Source organism: Oryzias melastigma, linkage group LG11, assembly GCF_002922805.2.
Source record: "Oryzias melastigma strain HK-1 linkage group LG11, ASM292280v2, whole genome shotgun sequence".
Lineage (NCBI taxonomy): Eukaryota > Metazoa > Chordata > Actinopteri > Beloniformes > Adrianichthyidae > Oryzias > Oryzias melastigma.
In genome coordinates this window covers 2,586,471-2,595,226 of record NC_050522.1, presented here as the reverse complement: position 1 = coordinate 2,595,226, position 8,756 = coordinate 2,586,471, and the positions used below count along the sequence as shown (strand labels likewise).

Sequence of the window (8,756 nt, the reverse complement as noted above, 5' to 3'; positions counted from 1 at the left end):
CTTAAAATTTTAAGCAGTTCAAATCAAACATCTGTTGGATCATCTGTTGGGTCTAGATTTTTAATATAATTGATAAAGGGTCCCCAAATTTCCTCAAACAGGTGTGGTTTGGTTTTGTGAATATACATTATTCTTTCTAAGGGAAGGCAATATAACATTTGCTTAAGCCACTGGTTTATGCTGGGACTGTTGATACCTTTCCAAGCCTGTGCGATACATCTTTTAGCTGTTAAAAAACTGGTATCTATAAATGTAGTCTCTGTTTTTCAAAAATGATGTTTGACTGGATACATAGCCAATAGGAACAAGGCAGGACTCAATGTAAGTTGTTTTGAGATTATTTTTTCTATAGTGATTTTAACTTCTTCCAAAAACCTTTGTATTTGGTGACACTCCCACATACAATGTTTTAATGTTCCTTTTTCTCCACATTTCACACAAACATCTGGTACGTTCTTATTGTATTTATTTAGTTGCACTGGAGTAGCATATAGACGCATTAACCATTTAAACTGTAATATTCTTAATCGGCTATTAATAGACATAGTGTGTACCTTAGCACATGACCTTGTCCAATCGTTTTCATTAATATTGAGAGACAAGTCATCATTCCATGATTTTAATTTACCTTCTGAATTTTCTGATGCATTAGATATCAACAGGTTATAAAGGTCTGAAATAATGCCTTTTCTTAATTTGTTTTTAACCATTAGAGTTTCTAACTGTGAGAGAGGTACTTTGTTAAGATCCTTTTGGTTTGTGCTCACAAAACTTCTTAACTGAAGATATTTAAAGTAGTGTTTTTTTTATCAAGATTGAAGGTAGATTTGAGTTCCCCTAAGAACATAAAAGTGTTGGACAGCGATGGGTACAGATAATAGTTTTAAGTCCTTTGGATGCCCACATTTTTAATGTTGCATCCGATCTTCTTGGCACAAAGAGCTGATTACCCCAGATTGGGCTAGACTGTGACAGAGGGTTTTCTTCTTTTAAATATTTTTTGACATCGTACCAGACCTTCATCATGTGCTTCAAGAAGGGGTTTTTGATTTGTTTTTGTAATGTCTTTATTTTGTCAGAATATATGAATGAAGGTAAAGGTATATTTAAATTGTGGGATTCGATTTGTACCCAGTGTGGGTTATTCTCATTAGAAAAATAAAACATAACAGAGTGCAGTTGTGTGGCCCAAAAGTAAAACTCAAAGTTAGGGCACTTTAGCCCCCCTCAGTCAAATGGTAGATGGAGCAAGGTAAGGCGGAGTCTGGGTTTTCTGTTGTCCCAAATAAAGGCTACTGTAATTTTCTTTAACCAAGCGAATAATTCTGGAGGGGTGCCAAGGGAATATTTTGGAATAAGTATAATAGTCTAGGCAATATATTCATTTTCAGAATACTTATTCTTCCCAGTATAGTTATGGGCAGCCTCATCCACCTATCTATTGAGTCTTGATTTTTTTTCTTTTAAATAATCGTAGTTAAGTTTGACAACTTGATCCAGCTTTGGCACAATAATGACTCCCATCCATCTTCTTCCGCTTCATCCGGGACCGGGTCGCAGGGGCAGCAGTCTAAGCAAAGGTGCCCAGACTTCCCTCCCCCCGGCCACTTCCTCCAGCTCCTCTGGCTGGACCCCGAGGCGTTCCCAGACCAGCCAAGAAACATAGTCTCTCCAGCTTGTCCTGGGTCTTCCCCAGGGCCTCCGCCCAGTGGGACATGCCCGGAACACCTCACCAGGGAGGCATCCGGACCAGATGCCCGAACCATCTCTGCTGGCTCCTCTGGATGTGGAGGAGAAGCGGCTCTACTCCAAGCTCTCTAGGGGCTCCTCATCTCTAAGGGAGCGCCCAGAGAAAACTCATTTCAGCCGCTTGTAGTCGATAATTATGAATCCCAAGTATTCAAAATTTTCTACTACTTTGAAGCGAGATGTTTTTGAAGTGGGGTTTTGCCTTTCCATAGAATTTAACATTAAAATTGAGGATTTTGAATTATTCACTTTATATCCTGAAATATTCCCAAATGATTGAATCACTTCCAGCACCGCTGGGATTGATAAAGCAAGATTACTTAAAAACAGAATAACATCGTCTGCAAACAAGGAGATTTTGTGTTCAGTGGGCCCTACAATGATTCCAGTTATCTGCGTTTGTGCACGAGTTGCTGCTGTGAGGGGTTCTATTGACAAAATAAAAAGCAAAGGAGAGAGGGGACATCCTTGACAACATCCCCTCTTAATTTGAATTGGCTTTGAAAAACTTCTATTTGTCAAAACTTCTGCTGTTGAGTTTTTATACAATATCTTGATCCACTTTATAAAGTTGGATCCACATCCAAACCTTTCTAAGATGCTGAACAGATAGGGCCATTCGACCCTATCGAATGCCTTTACTGCGTCCAGCGATAGGAGCGCAGTATCTTTGTTTTCTCTCTTGTGGTAGATTATATTCAAGACTCTTCTCACATTGTGAGATCCTAGTCTTCTAGCAACAAAACCATTCTGATCTCTATTTATTATATGTGGCAGGATTTTTTGAAGCCGCCTTGCTAACAATTTGCAAATAATTTTAAGATCAGAATTCAGTAAACTGATAGGTCTCATATTTTCACATTAATTGGATGGTTTACCTGGTTTTGGCAGTAAAGTAATTAGGGCTTGATTCATGGAGGGCGGAAGACAATCTTTTTCAAATGCCTCTGTGAACATTTCCAGAAGAGGTGCTAGCAATTTATCCTTAAACTTTTTATATATTTCAATTGGAATACCATCTGGGCCTGGACTTTTTCCTGATTTCATATTGTCAATAGTTTGAGCGATTTCTACATTATTTTCATTAGAGATAACTGGAATATTCAGATTATTTAGAAAACTATTGATGTCATTTGCAGTGCAGTTCCCTTGTGCATCATAGAGTTTCTGGTAGAACTCTCTGAAAGCCTCATTGATATCCTTCGGATTTACTAAGTTTTTTTTTCATTTTATATAATTGAAGTGATAGAGGTTTTAGTTTCCAGTTGTTTAATCTGCCATCCTAATAATTTCCCAGCCTTGTCTCCTTGTTCGTTGAATATTTTAATCTTAACAGACTCGATGCAGCCCTGTTACTGGACTGTTTGTCATATTCTGCTCTTAGGAGTAATAACTCCTTTTCTACTTCTGGATCCTTCTTTTCAAAAACTTTTTGTTGTGTGCATTTTATTTTGTTTTCCAATTGTGAAAGATCCTGTTTTTCTTTCTTATTTTTATAGCTTGTGTAGCTAATTATTTTCACACCTTAAAGGCATCCCATCTAACACAGGCTGAAGTTTGATCTTTGTTGAAGTAGAAAAACTCTTCTATTTGTTTGCCAAGGTATTTAACAAACTGTTCCTCCTGAAGCCATTTGTGGTGAAATCACCATCTAGGGGGATCACTGGATATTTTTTCATCCCGGTATATTAAGCAGCATGGAGCATGATCGATATTACAATATTGTCGTATGTACATTTTGGGATTTTGGACATCAATTCTGAGGAAATTAAGAAATGACCTATACGTGAATATGTTTGAAATGTTGCAGAATAGCATGAATATGCCTTGGTTTCCTGATTTAATTCTCTCCAGATATCTAGCAGTTTTAGTTCTTTCATGGATCTCAGGATGCTCAGTCTACAGTTGTTATGGGTTTGATCTGTTCCAGTGGATCTATCCCGGCTTGGATACAAGGTACAATTAAAGTCCCCAGCGATTATATTGTGTCCTGGAAGCGCTGAGAGCGAGAGAAACAGGTCATCATAAAACTTAAAATCGTCAGAATTGGGACCATAAATATTAACCAAATTTAGTTTTTCTAACAATAACGACCCTTGTATTATTAAGTATCTGCCCCTCTTGTCTTTAATAACATTACTTACATGGAAAGGAACGGATTTGAACAAGAGTCCTCACTCCTCTTGCTCAGGAGGAAAATTCTGCACCTTTGTCCAATTCTTTTTTCATCCTCTTCCAGAAGGTGTGTCTCTTGAAGAAACACTATTTTGGAATCCATATCTTTTATATTAATTACTTTTTTGACCTTTTTGGAACGTAATCCCCTGCAGTTCCATGTTACAAAGTTTAGATCTACTCCTTGCATTTTAAATTATGTTTAGAAGAAGGTCTTTTTTGAGCAAACAAACAAACCAAAAATATATATAATGAACTTTTTTTTTTAAAGAGAAGCCTAACTAACCTGGATATCAGAGAGGACATCCAACACAACAAACCCGAACACCCATAACCCCATTTGCCCAACTTAATGGGTTTCCCTCATCCCACTTTGTGTCTCCCGCCATCGCTGGTGTCTGATCCTCTTTCCATGAGGAGCAGTCTGTCCACGTCCCTCAGACCAAACATAAACGCCGCTGCTGGTCGCGCTTTGACTGAAAATTTCACTTCGCTCCCAAGTTTCACAGATACCTTGCAAGTAGTTACAAAAAAGAAAAATTTCCCCAAAGTAATAATAATTAAGAGAAAGAAGAAGAAAGGAAAAACAAAGATCACACATTGTGTCAGTTTTAAGTATTGTTTTACCATGTTAACTGTTTCTCACAACTGAAAGAAGAGTAATTGGATTGTCACTTTCATTCAGAGTTTTTCTGGATCTTCTTCAGAAACTCTCGAGCCTCCACCGATGTTTTAAAAGCGCGAGTCTTACCCTCGTAAGTCACCAGTAACTTCACCGGGTGGATCACTCCGTGCTTTATCCCCAGTTTGCGCAGATCCTCTTGAACTGAGTCGAATTGTTTTTGAAGCTGGTGTACTCCTGCTGCCAGGTCCAGGTAAAACCGAACTCGCTGCTCCTTGTGACGAACATCCTTTTTGGCCCGCGGAGACAACAGCCAGCTTGTCCTTGTAGTTGAGGAATCTCATGATGAGAATGTGAGGTGGAGCGTCGCCGTCTCTCCGCAGTTCGATTCGGTGCACTCTTTCTGTAATCAGCGGAGTTTGAAGCTTTTCGGTACCGAGCGCTTCTGGAAGCCACTTTTCCAAGAACAGACAGGGATCCTGTTCTTCAGCTCCCTCTGGTAAGTTGACAAGTCTCAAGTTGTTCCATCTAGATCTTGATTCCAAATCCAGGACTTTTTCCTCCAGAGCTTTTTCTTTCGCTTCCAGTGTACACTTCCAGCGTACAATAAACATTTTTTGAATACTGGCAGGGAGTTTGTTGTTGCTGTCTTTGTAGATAAGTTGAGCTGTTTGAAATTTGACCAGGTCGTACAATTTAAGGATTTTGGACTGAATAAATAGTGGATTTGAGTGTTCAAGATAACCATCTTTATGAATAGTTCTAATGGCATGTTTTTGAAGTATAAAAAAAGAATGCAGCGAACTTTTATAATTGTTTCCCCAAATCTCTATACAACAAGTAATATAAGGTAAAACTAAGGAGCAATATAGTAAATATCTAGAATTATATTTCAATATATGCTTACATTTATTGATAATTGAGATACTTTGAGATACTTTAGTTTGTGTGTGTCTGATGTATGGTTTCCAACACAATTTACTATCCATAATAATTCCTAAGAATTTAAGCTCAGTTACCCTCTCCACTGTGATCTCATTGATTTTTATTACATACTTTGAACTGAATTTATGATTTCCAAAGAACATTACTTTTGTTTTGCCTACATTAAGAGATAATTTTTTATAATCCAACCACTTTTTAAACCTATTTAACTCAATATTTATCATATTAATCAGTCCATCGCAATCATCACTAGAAAAAAATATACGAGTATCTTCTGCAAACAACACTAACTTTACTACCCTTGAAACATTAAATATATCATTTACATACAAATTAAACAAAGTAGGACCTAATATTGATCCTTGTGGAACACCACAATCAATCACTCTAGTCTCTGATGGTGATGGACCTATCATGACAAACTGTTTTCTCCCCTTCAGATAACTTCTAATCCAGTTTAAGGCTACCCCTCTTATGCCATATTTTTCTAATTTATTGAGTAGAATGGTATGGTCTATTGTATCAAAGGCTTTTTTTAAATCCAGAAATACTCCAGCAGTAAATTTTTTTTTATCCAGAGCATCGGTGATTTCCTCGACAGCATTGATAATTCCTAGTGATGTTGATCTCTTTTCTCTAAATCCATATTGTCTATCATTGAATAAGTTGTGTTTATTAATGAATACCAGTAACTTATCATTAACAATTTTTCCCAATATTTTTGAAAATTGAGGAAGGAGAGAAACTGGCCTGTAGTCAGAACATGACAGGATGCTGGTGGAGTATCTTCCTCCCTTCTCTCCATTTCTGGATCTCATTTAGGAGTTTTTCTCTTCCTGGAGGTGAAGGTTTATGATCAGCGTCCACATACCCAAATGACCTGGTAGAGGTCATAAATGCAGCTGGTGATGACATCACAGTAGAGTTCTGGTTGATCCACTTTTCAAGAAGATTCTTTCCTCAGTGCATTGATAGAGCTGATATTCACTGGGATGTAGAGGAAAATGTGTCCAGACAGACGGGAGAGTCTACTCTCCATGACTGATTTGCAGAACTGTCTGTTTTACAGTATTTTCAGATTCAAAACTACTTCAGTAAGGTTTACTGAAATAAAACGAGTTTTTTTTTCCCTTTTTTTTTTCATTTGTACAATGCTGTGAATGGTTGCATGTAAACAGTGAAAAGTGCATATTCAGTGTTTTTTTTTAACTAAATTCTAGTTTTCAAAATGTCATGCATGACGCATACAGTAATGCTGTCTTCACATTACATGACATTGGAAAGCATTTCCAGAGTAATCAGTCTCAATGAAAGGATGATGAAAACCCTTGGTGGGGGGGTGCTTGGACATCACCGCCAGCAAACAGTCGATGTCCTTTCAGTGCCCCTTCCGCCAATTTTAACCGCACCATAGACATGTAGGGCCGCTGGTGGGAGGGTGACGGGGCATCTCTGCGAGCAATCAGGAGATGCCCTGTTAAGGCCTTCTCACCGATTTTAACTGCATCCTTTAAAACATACACCTCTAACACCACAAATATACACTCTAACAAGCAAACACGCAAGCATCACACAAGGAAGGCGGGACCTTCGACCTTCTGTCCCCTACCCCATCCCTGGGGGGGGCGGGGAACCTCGGCCTGGTGGTCTAGTCTCTTGGGTGCCGGTCTCCTGGGCCCGGCGGTCTCCTCCCCCCGCCGGGAGTGGGATCCTCGAGATTTATCTACCATTTGGAGCATAAACACGAACCGGAACCGTAATTCTAACCTTAAACTTCCCTCCGGGTCCGTGCAGCCAAGAAAAAAACTTCAGAACTGACTGCAGTCTTTGCAAAACTACTTGTGAATACCGTTGTCACTTTTCATTTGGGCTAATGCTAGCTAGTATGAAAGACACGTCTGATTATCGCTGTCTTTATCTTTATGACCCGTTAGTTGTGTTTCAGTTACTCCAAAGCCGAGTGTTTCTAAACTTTTGTAAATGTAATTTTCAGTGTCAGGTAGAATCAGTCTGAGACGTGATTACTTTCCTATGTCTCAACAGAGGCGAGGTTACCGTTAGCGCACGCCGCTATCGCTCCACGAAGAAGGCAGAAGCTCCTCATCATCAGCTGAGAGTACGATCAGTAATCCGAAAGTCACTTCAAAGTAGGTTTACACATAAAAAGTTCTGTTGAACAGGTTTCAAATGTTCTAACAGAGCTACGTTTCATCCCAAGAAGTCACATGATCGTACAGTAAATGTTAGCGTTTTGTGAGTGTGGGGTGTTTGGTGTTTCAGGAAGGCAAACTTTGTCTTTTTGGATGTCATTGTGTATAAACATAATCAAAAACTATCATACAATATAAGAAATAATGAAAATAAACCAGTACCAGGGAAAGTACACAGAGATTTGCCAAGTTAGTTAGCCACAGCCGGAAGAGAGTGAGCGGTCTTATTCTAAACCAGAAATACGTCACACAGCTCTGTGCATAGAGTCCATTGGTTGTCCCACTTCAAGTGGGAGGGGTCAGACGTTTTCAGCCCAGCGTGTCTTTGGCCTCGCAGCATGCCGTACTGCTTCATCTGTCTCAGAAACAGAAAACATTCGCTTAAAAAGTTTCCAGCTAACCAAAAGTATATGTGATTTTTTTTAATAAGGCTCATGTGTTGACCTGGTTCAACCTTTAATACTGCAGATAAATTACAGAACTTGATGTAAAATACTCCACTGAAGCTCATTGTCACATCAAACTTATTCATGCAGCATTTTAAATTCATAATTCCAATTCAATTCAAAAATGTCATTTTTTCATTTAATTCCAAACTGTCCACATGTTTTCTCACTCATCCACATGTGCTCACAGTTTTAAAGTAGTAAGAAAGAATGGAGTAAGTGCAAGAGATACTAGAGTTTAAGAGGTAAAAATAAATCAACATATTGACTGACAAAATAAAAATGCTAATAAAAACAAGGAGTAGTAACAAAATTAATACAGCATAAAGAATAATGAATTTAAACATTCGAGAAAATGTTTGGTTAAGGCAGAACCAAAAAACTTTTAACTGAAATGTGGAAACACGAAACATTTTTTCTACAATTGATGATAATTTGTCAAGTTTTTTTTATTTTGTTTTCTCTGATCAACAGGTTAAATGTTATCAGACTTTATTACATATCTCTACAAATTGACTTTAAAACCCACCAGACTCTTAACTTTTTAATGGAACAAAGGCAGATCAAGACATTTCTGAGAAAAAAAATGAGTTAGCACACGAAGATACT

At 38.2% G+C, this 8,756-nt stretch overlaps 1 protein-coding gene across 2 annotated transcripts in view; it reads left to right on the top strand.

The window, feature by feature from the left end:
• st3gal1l3 (ST3 beta-galactoside alpha-2,3-sialyltransferase 1, like 3) overlaps positions 1 to 8,756 on the top strand; it is a 77,085-nt gene that overhangs the window by 33,867 nt on the left and 34,462 nt on the right. Inside the window, exon 2 of one of the 2 annotated variants that reach the window (XM_024257937.2) lies at positions 7,535 to 7,638. The exons of the other annotated variant lie outside the window; for it this stretch is intronic. The gene's annotated coding sequence lies outside the window, so the exon portion shown is untranslated. The remainder of the gene's footprint in view (positions 1 to 7,534; positions 7,639 to 8,756) is intronic. 2 annotated transcript variants of the gene reach the window in all.